This window comes from Haliaeetus albicilla, chromosome 3 (assembly GCF_947461875.1).
Source record: "Haliaeetus albicilla chromosome 3, bHalAlb1.1, whole genome shotgun sequence".
NCBI lineage: Eukaryota > Metazoa > Chordata > Aves > Accipitriformes > Accipitridae > Haliaeetus > Haliaeetus albicilla.
Genome location: NC_091485.1, coordinates 57,676,717 through 57,695,106, shown reverse-complemented (window position 1 = coordinate 57,695,106; position 18,390 = coordinate 57,676,717). Strand labels below are relative to the sequence as shown.

General features: G+C 39.4%; 1 long non-coding RNA gene across 5 annotated transcripts in view; it reads right to left on the bottom strand.

The window, feature by feature from the left end:
* Positions 1 to 18,390, bottom strand: part of LOC104320879 (uncharacterized) — a 48,383-nt gene that overhangs the window by 10,074 nt on the left and 19,919 nt on the right. Inside the window, exons 2-3 of one of the 5 annotated variants that reach the window (XR_011324118.1) lie at positions 16,922 to 17,012; positions 12,287 to 13,729 (exon numbers count right to left, since the gene is read on the bottom strand). The exons of 1 other annotated variant lie outside the window; for it this stretch is intronic. This is a non-coding gene — a long non-coding RNA (uncharacterized lncRNA). Of the gene's footprint in view, positions 1 to 1,873; positions 2,646 to 12,286; positions 17,013 to 18,390 lie in introns of those variants that run through there. 3 more of the 5 variants (XR_011324115.1, XR_011324117.1, XR_011324114.1) reach the window with 3 other exon arrangements.

Here is an 18,390-nt window from a genome sequence, read left to right as displayed (position 1 = left end):
AAAACCAGTATTTCAGAATCAATTGCTTTCATACCAGAAAGCTGTCCTTTAGAGGGTTTCAAGATAGTATTTTGTGATGTTATATTTGGTATTTTATTTTATATTATTTTATTATGTCTTGTTAAAAGCAGACGAGTTACTTTACATTTTCAGTATCCTTAAGATATTATCATTAAGCTCATGTATAATTTCCACCGAAACATCTTTTATTTCCTTCCTAACCCAAAAGACCTCGTGTTTGATAATGCAACAGCTGGACACATGCCTATTGCATAATATACATTGCCATTACTATACCTGAATAAAGCAAAAATTATACAAAAATGAAAAATAATGTAATACAATGCAAAAAATATTTTAAAAATTTACATTAAATTTTACAATACCTTCAATATACTTTTCACCAAAATAAAATTTAAAGGAAATATTTCAATATAATCCAAAGCAATATATTCATAAAAATTATTTTGTGAAAAATTTCTACTCACTTCTACAGGGAGTAATCAGGAAATAAGCTTAACTATTAATCCCAGAATGTGGAAATACAAACATCCACTTCTATTTTATTATCTGGAAGTATGAATTCCTGTAAATTGATGTTATTCAGTTTTACCTTCTGTAAAATAGTATAAAATGTTAAAATATATAAAAATGAAAAATATTATAAGATAAAACTGAGGGAAATATCTCAGCTTTATGCATTTTTTTTCCTAAACCTTAGAATCTGGAACTTCTGGGGTTTGAGAGAGATACAGAAATGTGGATAATTTTTACATTTCTTCTGGGAAACTCCTTTTACCTGTTTGGGGTACAATGACAAACTCAAAATGCCAAAAGATGCCAAAAATGCTGGTTTCCACTGCTGGAAAATTAAAGCTCTAACTTTCATTTGATGGATCATTTGGTTTCTGCCCCAGTGAGGAACCAAGAGGTCAGTGCTGATCACTCATCTCCCTGTCTCATTTTACAGAGGTGCAATGAAACATTGATTTCTTTATGCATTTTAGCTTAGGATGCTAGTGTTCAGGTATTAATCTGATCCTCGTTTTCATTTCCATGGCTGCAGAGAAACATTTTATCCTTTTAGAAGAGTGGACTAAATGCTTCTCTCACTCTGTTTGTTGATCTGGCCACTTGTGATTACATCTGTCATCTCTTTGTCTCCCACCCAGTTCTCCCAGCACATCACGACCCAGGAGATGGGATGTTCTCCTGGCTGGACTATGCAGCTGCAGCCTGCAAAGCCTTTCAAAATGGTTTTGAGCAAAAGCCAACTTGTGAGCCGTGAACAGCAACAGGTATGAATTTCTCTGGAGTCATAATGCGGGCAGTATTTGAAATGACATTCAGAAGTTCATTTTACAGGCAGCTCACACAGTTACAGTGGGTACATGCGTCATGCAGGCTCTGCTCAGGATTTTCCATGCAAAGTACCTTCAGCCACATTATCCACACAAGGTTCATCGTCGCAGTTCCCCACCAACAAAACGAGAACCACAGCTGAGCTGCTGCTGGTTTTCCCCACACATATTGTCTCCTCTACGGTAAATCCGTTCCGGTCACATCCTTCTCACGATGCTGACAAGAAGGCTGGGCTGTCCAGCAGCAGCAGGAATTCTCTGGGCTGAGGGCAGTCACTGACTGCAAAAATCAAGCAAAAAGCAAACTTCTTCTCGCGCCTGGAGTTAAAGCGGGAACAAAGCTACACTGAGGAATGCATGTATTTTCCCACCCTGTTTTATCTCCAGTGCACTCGTATCAATGAGCTTCTGTTTCCTACTTGAAATCAGATCCCTGAACGCACAGCTCCTATCCTATACGCCTGCTCCTATATGCTCTGCTTTCCCTCCCTGAGAAAAGAATATATCTGTACCAGGAGCTTCCATATTCTCCGAGCCTCCTTTGCGACTGCTGTTTGTGGTCACTGACATTGCCTAGCAAGCAGTCTCCTCATGAGGAAAACTATGTTCATCTCCTGTCTGACAACTCGAAGCATCCTCTGGAATTAAATAACAAAAAGAATTAAACTGAATTTTTCATTGAATTTTGCCGATTGTATTTTCTGGTTGTCTAGAAAAATTAAATTGATTCAATTTTAATTAAAATCTTGCAATGTTTTCAGGCAATTTTTTTCCTTGGGAAATGTTTTTACTTAGCAACAATGCCATTTTAAAACAAATTTCCTGAAATGTCTTACATTTCAACTCCAAAAGAATAATTTCAATGCAGATAAATGGTTTACTGGTTTAGGAACATATCACTCCATGTTGATAAACAAAGGATTCAATGAAAATGAATGAAAACTGAAAAGATATGAAATGCTCATGGATGCAACATAATTTCACCTCCCAAACCATCATCCTGAAGTAAAGCCAAAAGGAGTCCAGTAGGATTTTCCTAAGCCCAATAAACTTTAGATTAGATCAAATTAGGTGTGAGTCAGAAGTTCATGCTCACTGCAGAGCTGATTTCTACTCTCCATTTTCCCAGGATAAAAAAAATTGGTTTATCTTTGCAGACTCACAGGACATCTACTGGAATCGAGCCTTCGGAGGGTGAGGAGACAGCAGGTCTGCAAAACAACAGCATCCCAGTGCACCCAGCAACAGTACGGGGGAAAGGGAGCGGCAGGAAAACTGCTCCTGCTATGAAAACAGAAATGCTACAATCTCACTTTGCTCGTTATGGAAACAGGGCCACCGTCCTTTCTAACTTTGAAAATAAAAAATTGAATCAAAAATGTTATTATTTGTTCTGATAGTTATAATGATCTTTAAACCCGAAATTTGCGCTGCTAGGCATTCTGGCTTCGCAACTTTTCTCAATTCCTATGCAAAAATGAATTATGCACGTGTGCTTGGAGTAACTGCGGCTGCAGACAAAGGCAATTTCCAACGAGTCGGTTCCAATGTCTGACTCTTATTTTTACCTGGTTTGGGGGATTTAGCCCATCAGCTGGCGGCCCCCGTGCAGACCCATGGGTTTTGCTTGCTTTGATACTTCGTTGCACGCAGAACCCAGTTAAATTCCCTGGCAGGTTCAGACCTCCTTTGGAGAAAGCCAGGGAAAGGCATCGTTCCTGCCAGCGGGGCACTGCCTGCTCTGCACTGCGATTAGTGGCCTTTTGTAAAATTCAGTAGCTGCCTCAAGAGTTCAGAAGAGAAATACGAGGCTTTCATTTAACAAAGTAATCTGATTACTTAGAAGTCAACCCCTTGCTAGGATTTGGTAACTGCCACAAAATTTCCTACTAAATTTGACAGAACTTCTACTTAAACCAATCTAAAAGCTTGTGCTTAAGCACTTTGTTAAATGAAGACTTAAGCAGAGGAAGACACTGTCTGCATGCTCGTCTTTGGGAAAACAATCTGAAATGCTTCAAATTGAGTTTGCAGCCCCTTACATCTTTTATACCGTTCCCTAAATCAGAACTATCATCTGCAGAAAAAGAGAAATGATGGAAATTTCTCATGCTGGAAACTGTTTCCAAGCTGTACTTTTCTTGAACAAGATTCCAAAGTTGTGTATTACAACTAAACTTAAGTTTAAATGTCTTAGGCCAAAAGGAGCCTGAGTGTTGCCAGTGTGCTTAGCACACTACTCCTGGCATGCTTGTAGTCTCCAATTTGTTTATTGCAAGTGTGTTTCCTGAAAATTTTGCTTTTTCTTCTTACATATTAGAATCCATGGTTTCTTTTTTTTCTTTTTCTTTTTGTAGTATTAACCATATCTATGTGGGAAAAAAACCCTTGCACGTTTATAAGTGCTATCTCTTCTTTAAATGTCATCATTTCGGTGGGGAAGAGGGTTATTTTAAGAATGGGAGATAATATAAAAGCACAATTTCCATTCATCAGACACATCACTCTCCCTCACTCTTCTGCTCCTAGGTCTGCATCTAAATCATCGCTTTCCTCCACATCTTGGAATGAATGTTTACAAGACACAACAGTTGGTTTTTCCTTATGGGCATGCAGAGTCAGCCCAAGACCTGGGATTTAATGATGCACATCGATTTTGTGCAGAGATGGAGAAATTTCACCAGAAATAGAAGGCAAGAGCAAACCTGGTTATCTGTGTGTTCCTTTGTACACCATTGGCTTGTCTCAGTTCAGTAGATAGAAGCACACATATTTAGATGAACACCTGCAATTTAGTGGTGGGTAACAATTTTGTGAAGCTCGCTGTGTGACACTTAATTTGTTGATTTTTTCATTCAAGCTAAAAAACCCCTGTTCTATAATGCACTGCTGATGGAAGGCTGTGTTCTCAGCGAGCCCTCACATTCCAACTACATTTTTTGGTGGTCTAAGCACAAAATGTTAATTTCCTTAGAGAGCGAAAGGTTATCACGTTGGGCCCAGCCTCCTGAGGTGCAGTTCAGCGGTGCTTCCCTCCGTCTCGCCATGAAGGAGTTTTGCATGCAAAGACTGAGACACCACAAAACACTAAACTGCCTCCAGCTTGCCCTCAGTGGAGAGCAGCTTGCAGCAGTGCTGCTGGAGAGCTGATCACACCTCCTTTTAAGCATGGTGCATAATAATGTTGTTTTTTGTGAAATTATGAACTATTAAATCTGTGTGACATATAGATGAGAGAAGAAATGTTCACAGGCCCACTGTAATTTATGAACATGTGGTGCACAGATGTTACATGAGATTTTTCTTCCCTTTACTTTTGAAAATTTGGATTACGTTTTCTCTCCTTCTCTCTCATGTTCAAACTCTGTACTTGATGCTTTATTAGATGTCTCAGCAGGGTAAATGGATGATTAATAATTGTTGATGACAGAAATTTGGTTTCTATAAGCTGTGGAGTGAAAGATAAATACAATGGGAACGGCCATATCTATGTATGACAACTAAACCTCTTTAAGACTGTGTTAGGGTTACCCATGATTTATGGGGATGTCACCACTGTCCCTAGATATGGAAAACCTCTTGCAATTTCTCTTATTGTAATCATCACTTTTTCTTCAGATACCTGGGGGAAAAACATCCCCCCCCCCCCCCCCCCCCCCCCGCCCAAAGAAAATAAAAAGAAAGAAGAAAAAGTCAACTTTTTCAGGGTCAGGAAATATTCCATAACCCCCCCCAACTCCTGATAGCAGGACCATTAGAGCTTTCTTCAGAGCAATACACACTCTGTGCTGCCATCTCTCAGTTAACCCTCAAGAACAAACCATCAAAACGAGACCATGGTGTGCGTGTGCTAGGATCCAGGGCTGAACGATGGGTTCACCACAGACTCTAGTCCCCACTTCACTGTTGTATTGTCAGCAAAATGAAAAATAAGAGTTCTGAACCCCTTCTGAGCAGAGATGAGCCATGCCATCCTGATCTGGATCCTGGAGAGCTATATACCAAGGTCAGGTTTTGCCTTGAGACCATTTCTTTTGTAATGAGAAGTGGCTGGCCACAGCAAGTTAAATCCAATTTCCAGTCCTTTAAATTCAAGGAAGAGATTTTAATGGATTAGGTAGGTCAATTGACAGGAATAACTCAAAGCAGTTGGCAAGCTGAAAACCCTCCCTCATTTTGAAGTCTATCAAATTCTAAAATACAAAATCCTCCTTTGCAGAAATACATCACTTCTGTTTCTTCAGGTCATATTTGTTGGATAAACAGCAAAAACCCCCAACAATTTTCTCAGTAGTTCTAATTTCCTTAGGTCTTCTTAAAAATTACACAGAAGTTGCCATTGTGATATTAATTTGTTTCTAATATCAACTCTTGATAACTGCAGAACCCTGAACAGAACTGGAAATCCTACAGGCAAAAAAGTATACCAGATAGGAACAGAGATGAAGGAGAAGAAAGGTTGAAACATAACCAAGGAAAGTCAGCGATAATAGTTGAAAAAAAGGAAATTTGCCTTACAAATATATAACAACTTATTTCATCATAATATAGTAGTACTACATGTGCTAAACAAATTTCAATCTATTACTGATTATTCTATAATAAAGGTCCCTTTTGATATGTAGAGCAACTACTGATGGTATTTTTCTCACTCAAAACTTTTCTTCTTCTGCAAAAAAAAAAAAGAAATTTTCTGGAAACTTTCATTTCTCCTGAAGTTAGTTTAAAAACTACTACGAATTTCTCTGACTCTTACTGTTACAGTGTCATCCCCCTTTGGCTCTGTGGGAAGACAGAAACTCTCTGCTTTTCTGCATCTTTCATGGAGATGAAATTTTCGTGAGTTAAATTTGCATGTAGAAAGAAAACGAAACCTTCACACATCTGGTAATTAGTCTGGGAAAATCTGCTGATACAAGAGATTATCTGCATAAGAACCACAGTCGAACTATATTACTATATATAATTCTTCCCGATTAGCAATTAGGCATATTGATAGAAACCTCATCTGATTTTTGTTTCAAGAGTATGCAGCCTGATGAAGGGTTTTTAAAAAAGGATAGGAACTCCACTTTCTGTTTGCGAAGCAAATATCTATCATGTTACTGTTTGGCCCTTCCACTGTTGCTTTGAGTCCCACACCCATGTACACCTGAAAACCTAACGCAAGACTGACCGAAAGCAAGGTTAATTTGAAGAGATGGGAAAAGACTCTGTGCTGCGAGAGGCTCAAATACTCTGCACTGACATACTGGCCTCCTCCTTCTCCAAGACTTCAGAAAAAATAGCAGATTTATATTCTCCTATCTGCCACTTTGATCTGAGCTTCTGGCAAACCGTTCCTCCACAACAATATGAATTACCAAAATCAATAGAAAACTCCCCTTAATTGTAATTGGGTTTGGAACAACTTAAACATTACTACATTAGCTTTGATTTTTATTGCAACTTAATTGTGGACAGAAGGGGTGGAAAACTTAGAAATAGGGAACCTCTGCCAAATGTTCCTCTCAACTGTCAGAACTGGTTTCATTATGAAACCCCACTCCATCCTGCCGAAGCAAAACAGCTCTTAATTGCTTGAGCAGACAGACGAGCCTGAGGTAGAGCTCCACTCACACGGCGGCTCCATGGCTGGCAGGAGGCGTTTCAGGGACACCCAAACCTGCTGGTTCTCAGTAGAAACTCTGAGGAAAACTAGTAGGAAAATCTTCCAGGTTAAAAACGGAATATAAAGCTCTTTTAACCTGTTCTCAATTGCTGCCGAGGGCTGGGAGGAGCCCTGACAGCGTGTCACCCTGGTGCTGCTCAGGCTGCAGGGAGGGTCCTGGCACTTCCCACCGGCTGCGGCAGCTCCTCCGCAGCCTCTCTTGACGACGGTAAACTCCTTCGCACGCGGGGATGTGCGATAGTCACTGTTGTGATACCAGTTTTGAACAAGGGTATCCAGAGCTGAGACCCCTGTTAGTTCTAGTGACGCAGACAATTTTCTTCAGCTCTGCCTACAGCAGACTGTCTCTCATCTCTGCCCTCCCCTCAGCACAAAGGACTGACAGAGGATTACACAGGGGGTTAGCAAGGTCCTTTGGAAAGAAAGACAATTTCATACAGGTGGGAACAAGTATGTTTTAATTCAGAGACGTTTCCCTCCGGAGCAAAGCTCTCACTTAACGGCCTGAAGTGGGATGTGCCTCTGTGCGTTTCCAGGCTGAAGGAGGGGAGCGACCCGACCCAACCTGACAGTCCTCCAGCTGTTTCCCAGTGCTGGAGCATGTGTCTTTTGGGTTCAACAGCTGGGGCGGAGGGACCAAACCTTTTGAGTTTCTCCAGCTTCCAAGAAATGCTCAAACTGGCACATTCTCAGACATACAGAATACTAAACTCCTACTGTCCCAGAGCACCGAGCAGACCTTAACTTATTTTAGAATTATCCATACTTTTCAAGCTAGTGAAAAACAAGAGAGACAGCTCCCCCTGTATTTTGCCTGTTCTTCAACTTTCGTGCTGCCCACAAGGCTGAGATGGATCTTCATGTTAATTCTAGGTCAGTGGTATTGAAGGCAACAAGTAAGTAGATTGGATAGGTTTGGAGTCTTACCACCCATGGTGGCTCCTGTGATGGTCTTGAAATCACTTACCGCCCCTGATTTGCATTATCTTACAGCCCAGTCATAGGCATTATTTTATAGTCAATAGTTTTATAGTCTATCTTATAGCCTAGCTCTATTGGATGAGGATAGCTGGAGAAATGTACTGGAAGGAATTCACACCACTATGGATGTGCAAGTCAGCCATGCAATGTACAATATAGATGGGCACAGGAATATATTTCTGCTGTTCCACACCTTACTGCTGTAAATCTCATCTCCGAGAGCTGACTGACTCTGGAAATGTGCACATTTACAACACAGAGTAACGACACGCCAGTATTACAAATATTGACAACTCGCCCAAAATCAAATCTAGTTTTCTTTTCTGTTTTTCTCTCTTCACTGTAGCTGAGACAGTGTAGTTCTCCCAGGTGGATCAAGATGATGGATAGTGCATTTTTCCCAGAAGGGCTGACAGATAGAAGGACAATGATGATTAGCGTAAAGCTATAATAGATATAAGTCCCTCTGTTTCACTCTTGGTTTTTGACATTTATTAAGCTACTGACTGAACAGTTTTACAGAGTGCTCTTTTCCTCAATAAGCAGCTTAATAATAAATACTATTAATGAACAGTAATCCATAAAGAGAGCAATGCATTCAATCCAGGTATTTCTGGTCATCTCATAGTTCCCACCAATAATGTAGAAGAAACTGTAAGAAGAAAAGATTTAAGACAAGAGAAGTTAGCAATATTGTTGTTCTTAGTCTTCCTTTTGGAGTCTGGCATGCAGAATCGCTGCAGAGAGAAGACCTGTTTAGCTGGACCGCTCACAGGCATGCAAAATAACCTGTGTACTTATAGTCTAGATCCTGGACTGAGCTGTACAGGAGGATCTGAAGTAGTATCACATTTAGGTACAAATCTCACTGCTTTCAGTCACCTCCAGAATCCTCAAGTGAGTAGCAAACCACAAGGTGTGAAAGAAAGGAGAGCATGCATTTTATAACTGCTAAGAAGAAATCGAGCACTTACTACCTTATATCTAAGAATTCATGCATAAATTTCAAATATTCTTGCTTTGTCTCTTACATTTCAAATATGCTGCCCTGTGCTAATGAGAGGGAAAAAGGGGACAACCTTTCTCCTTTCCCCAGTTGATCTGAGCTCGGTGCAAAAATGAGGCTCTAAAAAGTCTAACTGGTTCCAGCCGGATCCTACAGACTCTGTGAAGGACTAGCTCCTCTTAGGCAGATTAGAGGAATGTAAATTCTTCTTATGTCATGACAGTGACAAGCACTCAAAGCCCCTACCATAGGGAAAAGTTGTGGAGGGCAATGCAAGAGCATGTAACAGAGAATAAAGGAATTCTCTTCAGGGGAAAAAAATAATCCACACAAGAGATTGTAATAACTAGATATACAGAAGAGTGGACTTCATCAGGAAAGTATAGAGAATCATATCCCATGAGTTATTAAAAAGTGGACTGGGCAAAATAATGCAAAATATGCTGTATTGAACAATCTTTCATTAGGAGCAGGAAGGACACAGTGAACTATCAAGTATTTTTTCTTATTATGCATGTCTTTTATTGGTTTTGAAAACAAACTGGCTTGCCAGACAGATCCTTGCTGTGGGACAGAAGAGCCTCACATTTATAATAATAGTCCACAAAGAATGAGTCAATGGGGAACCCTTTGTAAAATGCATCTTTGACAACACTTTGCAGGTTGAAACTTGTTGCTTTTTATTTTATCTTTCATAAGCAAGTACAAATCCAAACTGTAACTTTTAATGGCAGGCACATTGTGCATAACTGAAGCAGTTTCTTGTAAATATGTGAATGCATTTAAGCAAATGATCTAAGGCAGACGTACCACAGTGAATGACAAAAATGAAAATCAATATAATCCTTAGTTAAACTGGTGTGTGCTCTTGCAATATACACCTACTGGGACTTAGTTTAAAAGTGTTTTTGAAATATTTCTTTCTCTAATATTTATTTAAATGGAAACTTTCCCAGCTGTTGATGGCAGATATCATATGATTGTGGTGATAACAAAAATGGCAAATTTTCTGTTCCTGTGGAATGTCTCATTTTGGCTGTATGCAAAGAAACACCATATTGTAAAGCTGAACTGGAAGCCTGTCAGTGACACGAAAATATGGAAGAAATTTAATCGTTTCCATAATTCCTTATTTGAGTTAAATAAATCTACTCAGACATGTAACCCCTAAAAACCTGAAAAATCTGCAGATGTTAAGATGGTCAACAGTTTGTGGTTCTCTTGATAGCAAATCTTATTAAACGTGAACTGATACGGTTAATGCAAATACACAAGATACAAAATAGTAGGATCTTTTAATTTAACTCTGATAACAGCTTCCAAATATAATCTATAAATATTTAAGCAGGGACAAAAGGTACTGGCTTTTACAGATCTATATACAACATTTCATTAAGAACAAAACCAATAACCTAGTACATTCATTTATAGTATAATGCTGGCTATGACTGCTGCTCCATCCAATATTTTCTCATAATGTCTGTTACTTTCTCCCATTTTGTGATTGCCCTGAATTTCTCCTCTTATTTTATCAAAACCAGGCCTGAATCAGTTTGGTTTATTTCTTTCTTCAGACCAAGGAAGAAAAGGTAGCATAATTCCCACTAAATCTTGGAATACACTTTCTTTTGTACTAGCAAGTATTTTCTTTTTCTAAAAATACAACATTTATCCACTGTTAAAACTTATCATAAAATAGAAACTGAACTGGCAACACTGCGTAAAACCACATATGCAAAACAATTCCTTTACATCTGCTTTTATTTCTTGGACCTCTTCAACCTTGCTCAGATTTCAGCTCCATGTACAAAGTAAGCAAGAATTTTGCAAGGGATAAAGCTACCAACCTGCATGAATAGGCAGAGTTCATCAGGAAGGCTCCGAAGATAGTGTCTGAGGGGTCAACACGGTCATGATGAGGTTCTTCTTGAGCATGCTGTCATGCAAGGCATCCTAGCACATGAAGCCACTGTGTAAAGACAGTTCCAGCGTACTAATTACAGGTAATTTACTTTCACAGTTATTATTTGACTAGTGTTGCTAACTAGTAGCTAGTCTATTACTAATAGTGTCACAGTATCACAGTGAGATGAAGCATGTTATGGACTTCATGCCTGGATGAACTTTCTTATGCGTCTGAGGAAAGAGTTCATCTTTAGAAAGGAGGTAAAATTGAACCCAATAACCTGAACCCATCAGAAAGAGGTGTACCAGCTTCAGAGCTCACCGTGACTGGCCTTCGTACACGTGGCTGGCTGGAGAGAGGCAGCTGAACGATAGCTCTGAGTCTGTCACAAGCGCAGCACTCCCGTGACACTGGAAACGTTGTTCCCAAGAGAAAGACGGGTGACCATGGCTGGCATGTAGCACAGACTAGTCCATGAAGCAGTGGGAAGATTTAAGCCCGAGACAGAATTCCTCCTTAAACCAGTAATGCATGTACTCATCATGCTTGACATACCTGGACATAAATCCTTTAGCCATCTCATAGAAAACCAGAAAATCATTTTTCAGAGCAACTGCGTTGCAGTTACTACCTTCAGAGTCTTGCTTTTCTGCTTTGTTCTCCTCTAGTCAATTAAAGAGATGCAGAAGAACCAAGGAGAGAAATATGAGCAGTTGAAAAAGAAAAGTGCTGTCATGATTGTACAATAGGTTGCTGGTATTTACAAAATTCCATGTATTCAGGTTCAATATTTTCCATATGAAGATCATCACTTAATATTAATGCTGAAGTGTTATGGAGGATAGGGTCCCTCTTCCAATAAATAATTTGCAGACACAAGGACAAGTACAATCCCTGCCCTGAGGAGCTTGGAAATAATATCCTGCTTGTATAAGTTGAAATAGAAAGGTGTTTATTTTTACTACAATAAGTGCTTAACTCACAATAACTAAACCAAAACCATTATTTCAAAAGGATTTAGAATAATATTTTAATTATCCCAATGTTTATAGGATTGAAAAAGCAGGAACTTTTAGCTACTAATAATGACAGTCTCGAAAACTTTTATTTTTTCTTTGGAAAATCCAGAGACTAATACAATAATATGCATTTGTAAAAAAAGAAAGCAGTTGGACAGACAAGCTCTTCCATGACAGGATTTGGCCTAGAGGAGTGTAAACAATCTAGCATTCTCTTCAGGGCAATATACACCTATCGGCCTCCAGAAATTTATATTGTTGAGGAACTTTGGGAGTTTTACTATGCCAAGTCAGAAAACACTGCAAGTTATTTACGAGACCAGCAAAGAAACAGTAACCACATAAAACACTATATAGTACTTTATTCAGGTTATGTAGGAATACAGAATAGAAAAAGTAACAAGGAAAAACAGTAAGACCCAGGAAACAGAGGTGTTGTGCGAACTCTTTTCAGATAATTCTTATCAACATGAAGCCTGAGCAGCATCCATCCTTCATTGTCAGTCAATTTAGGCTACATCTGGCTCTTGAGAAATGCTATCATATTGTCTGCTTATCTCATTCACAGAGTATCTGCAATATTCACAGAATATCCGTGAATGAGGACCTATGGGTTTGTTGTTAAGTTACTACTCCCTCTGTAACACAGACCAACATGAATAGAGTACATCAAGGAAGAGATTCATGACAAGTGCACACGTGAAAAAAGAAAAAGAAGTGCTATTTGGAAAATGCTGCAAGATGGACAGCACAGAATAGCTAGCTTGAGATGAGGATGAAGCGGAGACAGGACCGGCCCCACACACATGCCATGCAGGGAGCTGCAGGGCTCCCTCTTTTCCTTGCTATGCTCCTCTGCCGTCGCAAGCAGTACCACAGTCTCACGTGCATGGGATCTGCTCCCGTGCCTGTCAACCAGGGCCTTTACAGGATCACCCATCCCACAGAGGAGCTCCAGCAGACTGTATAAAAGAGCTAAAAGAAAGAGGAAAAGACCCAGAAGAGAAAGGAGTACAGAAAAGAGAGGAAATCACTGCTTTAATCTACACCACATGTACAACACGGCTGAGCTACAAGCTCTAGGGAGTCATAACTCTGAATGTCCTGACTTTTGTGTGTTTAAAATCTCAACCATAGCATTACAAAATGGTGGGGGGGGGGGGGGGGTTGCATTTAATTTAATTTTTTTCTTTTGGGAAAAAGAAAATATGCTTTACCGTACAGTCAAAGAGACCACATGACGGACAGTCAAATAAATATCATCCACACATTTATTTGCATGATTAAGCCATCAGACAGTCAAGTAAATGGAACGGAGTACATTTATTTGAATAACCTCCAAGGTATTTGGGGGCACATAAATGAAATGGCCACAGAAAACCATGGCCCTTAATTTTCTCATTGTTTAAAACAGTGCAACTCTACAGTAACTCCTCTGAAACAAATGTAAAATACATGTAAGAACAAACCGATATACATCTGAAAACCTCTCTGCTTTCCCCATCCTCACCCTACCCAAAAAAAGCTGCTGATTTTAATTCTTTGTGAAGGGCAACATACATCACAAGTACGTGTCTAGACAAAGTTCAGTGCTGTAGTGGTTAACCAGATATCTAACACAAGATGGTATAGTGCCCGTACATTCTTGCTCTGTAAGATCAGGAAGCTAAAACAATTTCTGAAGAGGTAAGGAAGAAACGTGGACGAGTGGTTCTACTGTTCTCACAACTCCAAGATACTCTCTTCTTCAAAAGCATGTAACATCTGCATTGTGTGCTGTGGTTTCTACACCAACAGAAGAACAAGAGGACAGAATTGGTAGAGCAGAACATTCAGTGTGGAAGACCTGACATCCACAGTACACACATTTTAAGGGTTTTTTTGCTTTTATCTTGGTTCTTTCTAGAGAAGTCTGGACTAACTCTAGACTGGTCCCACAGACTAAATGCCCTATTGTGGCTGGAGTGCATTAGGTGTGCTCTGGGCATCTATACTCCAATTTAGTTTCATTCAAAGCAATCTAGCCCATATGCTCCAAACCTACCCCACAGTGAGAAGCAAAGCAGTCAGTAGGGACAATCGGCAGTTTTGTTTCAAAAGTGCACTCCTGATTTGCACTACAATGTTAACATTCACGCACTGTGAAGGAGAGGAAAGATGACTTAAGCTGATAAACTATGCCTTCTACATTTTTCTCAAAATAAAAGAATAAACCTTAGAAAAAGCACCCAGTTCTCCCTTCTCCCATGGTGTGGACAGATTAATGCACCTACAGCTGGGAAAGCTTCAAGACATAATTGTGGAAATGCTTCCAAGGAAGCACATATGAATTCAGACATTACTTATAGTCCTTTATGTCTCAGACCCTGGTATGATGCTTAGTCATGAGTCCTGTGTTTAGGGAGTGATGACAGAAAACATTTTAGTATCCAGAAGCATCCAAATACCAAATGGATCTTGTTTTTACCATTTGAAACAATAGTTTCATTCAACAATGGTGAGAAAAATGAACTGAGTTTTGTTTTAAATCAATAGTGAAGGCAATTCAGTACAGTATTACAAATCACAAAAGTGGTAAAAGTGTGAAAATCACCCAAAGTGATGATTATAAGCAAGAAGATGTTATTAAAAAGTTATATCAAGCTAAGGAAAATGTTCTAACTTTCTTGTGCTGCCTTAAGCCATGCAGTATTTTCCTTATGGGTAGGATCATGATCAAGGCCATGAAAACAGCAAAGGTCGTAACTTCCAGATCTGGTAAAATCTGGTGATTTATAGTGGAAGCACTAACCACTCCAGAAAACTGCCCCAAGAGCTGGGTATTCTGCTTCTTATCATGCAATACCCCAGTATGATATCGTATCTTCCAGCAGATGAACTACATCACATGGGGACCTCAGTGGACACATCTACACTGTGCTTAGCTCCTTGACAAACTCCCAGGTAGTGGTCACCGGGCTACATTACTCTCCAGCTTTCCTTTAGAGGAAATCAGCTAGCTCCCTTCAAATCAAAATGTGAGGGCAGCTCCGTGGATAGTTCACTAGCAACTGTTCCCAAAAGACAGCATGGGGTAGCCTGCACTCTGTTTGGGTCCAGCTTAGTGTAGTCCTCTAACATTACTGCAAATAACCACACATTCCTCTCTGTCATATCCCAGAGCCTGCAGCACATACCTTAAGATTCATATAATGAAATCACCACTCTAACAGACTGAAGTACAACCCACGCATTACACTTTGATCAGAAAAACACATAAAAACTAGTGACCTGTAGGGCCACCATGTGAGGCTCAGAAAAGTCAAACGCTATGGATGTGACCAGTCTGTTTCAGACTGCAGCAGCCCTGAAAAACATGGATGTGATCATCCTGCACCAAACGGTCTATGGATCATGCATTGCGGTCTACAGCAGACACATTTACCAGCATAAATGTACTAAGAGCATCTTAGTTTCTTTGCAGGGAACTCCTGGATACCTGAGAAGTTGTCTGAGGAGAGCTAGATGGATTAAGCCCCTTCTTGGATCTGTAATCTCAGTGGAGGAAAGTGAAAGGCAAGCGCAAAGGAGAGACAGCAGAGCCACTTCCAGAAAAGTTAGCACAGCTTCCTAGAGAAGCAATAGATGACTGTCAATGGACCACTTACGTAGCCCCTTGAACCTGAGCTACTATTGAGAGGAACTTCTATAGAGGTCTCCTACAGAGAGGTCTCCCATGGAGAGGAACATCAGCCATAGAGTGATGTGCCAAAGTCTAGCAAGCTAAGCTACATGGCAGGGCAGTGATTCTGGTGCCAGGTAGCTATAAATTGCCACCTCTGGCACCAGGGTACCAGCCTGGAAGCCTGCGAATACAGGGTGAGGAATACCACTTTCCCACGGCAGGTGGGAAGAGAGCATCCATCAGGTTTGCTGGCACCTTTTGGGTGACAATGTGAGATGTTTCAATTCTTACAGAACAAATGGTTTACTGAAGAGATTTATTCAAATATTTATGTCTGTATTCCCACTGAGGACTGAGATTAAAAGCATTATCATTAACAATAAAATTTTAATCCTGAAATGAGTGGGACTTTTGCCTGAGGATGGACTCCCAAGCTACACTACCATGCACTTCTACGGTTAAAAATGGGAGCTGCTGTGAAAATAAGAGCATTCTTTTGCAAGGAATGAAATTAAACCATGTTGAAAATATTTAAAGCAATACATATTACCATAATAAAAACCTTAATTACTCTATCACAGTATCAGGAAGGATTTCGTTAACTCCCTCTGAAACAAATCATATCAGTCATCCAATAAAAGTTTTAATGATCAATCTAAAATGAAAGTGAGCCAAGCCATAACTTCTCCAGATTCCTCATAACTACTCACAGAATACAATCTGCTAGTTACCCGTGAACTGTAAGCTTAACATATAGGTTGCTAGTTTGAAATGGTCTAAATTGAGTAGACATCTATTCCAGTGCAGTTTTTAAAACCCCTTTGCAGCTTCTTGCTGAAGAAGCAAAAATTCAGTTGCCAGAAGAAAAGGAAAGGCCAAATGCAAAGAGAAAAAGAAAAACTTTTTAAAAACCACCATTGTTGTTCACTACAAAATCAAGGTTTTGCCTAGCCAGTACTTGTATTCGGTTAACTTCAGCAGTGTGAACTTGCAATCAGTTAAGGCGATTCCCTGTGGCAAGCTGTTACTGAGCTTTACTCAGCAGGGCACTGACTTGAGTCTCTCTCCTTTAGTTTCAATTTTCATGAAATGTATAAGACCTTAATAGTTCTGAGACCTCTAATCCTCAGTCAAATTTGGTTGAAATTGGCTACCAGGTTCAGAAATTACTAGAGGACTGTTAGACAAGCAGCTGGATAGATGGAGGAACAGAAGAGCAGTATAATCACGTAATTTTTCTTTTAAACTGTTTTTATAAGGAAAGACAAGGGGCACATTGAAAGTAGGCTTTGAATCAAGGAGAAAGTTCCTACTGATGTTCCTGTTTGATTATCAAGAGTCTTCCAAAGAAGGTGGTGGAAATGTCATCCCTTGAAACCTTTCAAACGTCACTTGACAAAGCATCTGTGAATATATGGTAATAAATTAACCTGTAGTCAAAGCATTTTTACAGTGAATAATTAAGTACTTTCAGTAGAACTGGTAGACTATATACAGAGATGGTTCCTTGTTGTATCTCTCTTCATGTGAACAAATATATATGCATACATATATACAGAAGTTTATAAAGATATGAAACAGTTTCTAAATTAAAATCTCCTTCAGTAAGTCTTCTTAAGACATGAAAAAAATGTCACTATATCAGAATGGAAACCCACAAGGCTTAAAAAGGACACTATAGGTGTTAGACCAAAAATTTGTCCCTGTTGGGCTGTTTATTAAACCACCTTTTCAAAGAAGTACAATGAAAATAAATGGTTTTACTTAACATTTATATCTGAATGACTCATCCACAAAGTCAACCCGAGCGGCTGGTTGTATGTCCTTTGTCATTAATCATTCTGAGGAAAAACAATCTTAACTATCTCCTCAAAGCACATATGGATAACTTTATTGAAAAGAATGTACCCTGGCAGTTAATAAAAATCTCTTTACTTGTACAGCTATTGCCAGTGTTCATTGTCTGTACATTTACAAAATAAGAAAATACCCTTTACTCAGTCTCTCTGTCAGTATTGAGCAAACTAATTTCCTTATGAAGAACGCAGTTCAAATTAGTTTCTCCTCAGCATCTTTATTGCTAAACACCATCTTTGCAGAAATTCCTCATCTAACATTTGGAGTTGTGTTTCATTTTATTTCACAGACCTAACTAAGGACATCTTCAACTGTTCTGAGCCCCACAGTGCACGTGGACATATGGTGATGAGATTTGGTAATGTAAATGCAACATTCATTACAGGGGCACTGGCTGGGAGGTGGTGTTAAGATTCTGGGATCACAAAAGCTAAAGGTATGATCATGTTGTTTATTGCAAAAAGACTCAGAAACATTCACTGGTATGTACACCCACAGAGCCATAATACATACGGGTTATATTAAACAAATATTACCTCTCTTTAAAAAAAAGGCCAAGTACTCTTGAATGCCATATTCATACATCAGTTCTGATTTTCACTAAGTTTTCTTTTTATATTCAGCTTTTTATTAACAGCAAGGGCAAAGAGAGAAAGCAGGAAATAATATGGCACATACAAAAGGAAATCCCAGCTGACTACTCACTGGTAAGCAAGAGAGAACATTTGCACTTTTAGGAAACTATTAGATGGCTGTATGATGCTATGGGGTTTCTATGTGCTTACCTTCATAACAGCTACAGGTAGGACAGGTACTACTGCTTTCCTTAAATTAAGGGAGTAACTGAAAGATCAAGTCTAAAAATGCTCTTAACTTCTTATCTAAGTTAGCAGATAAAAAAGTTTATCTTTTGAAATGTGAACAT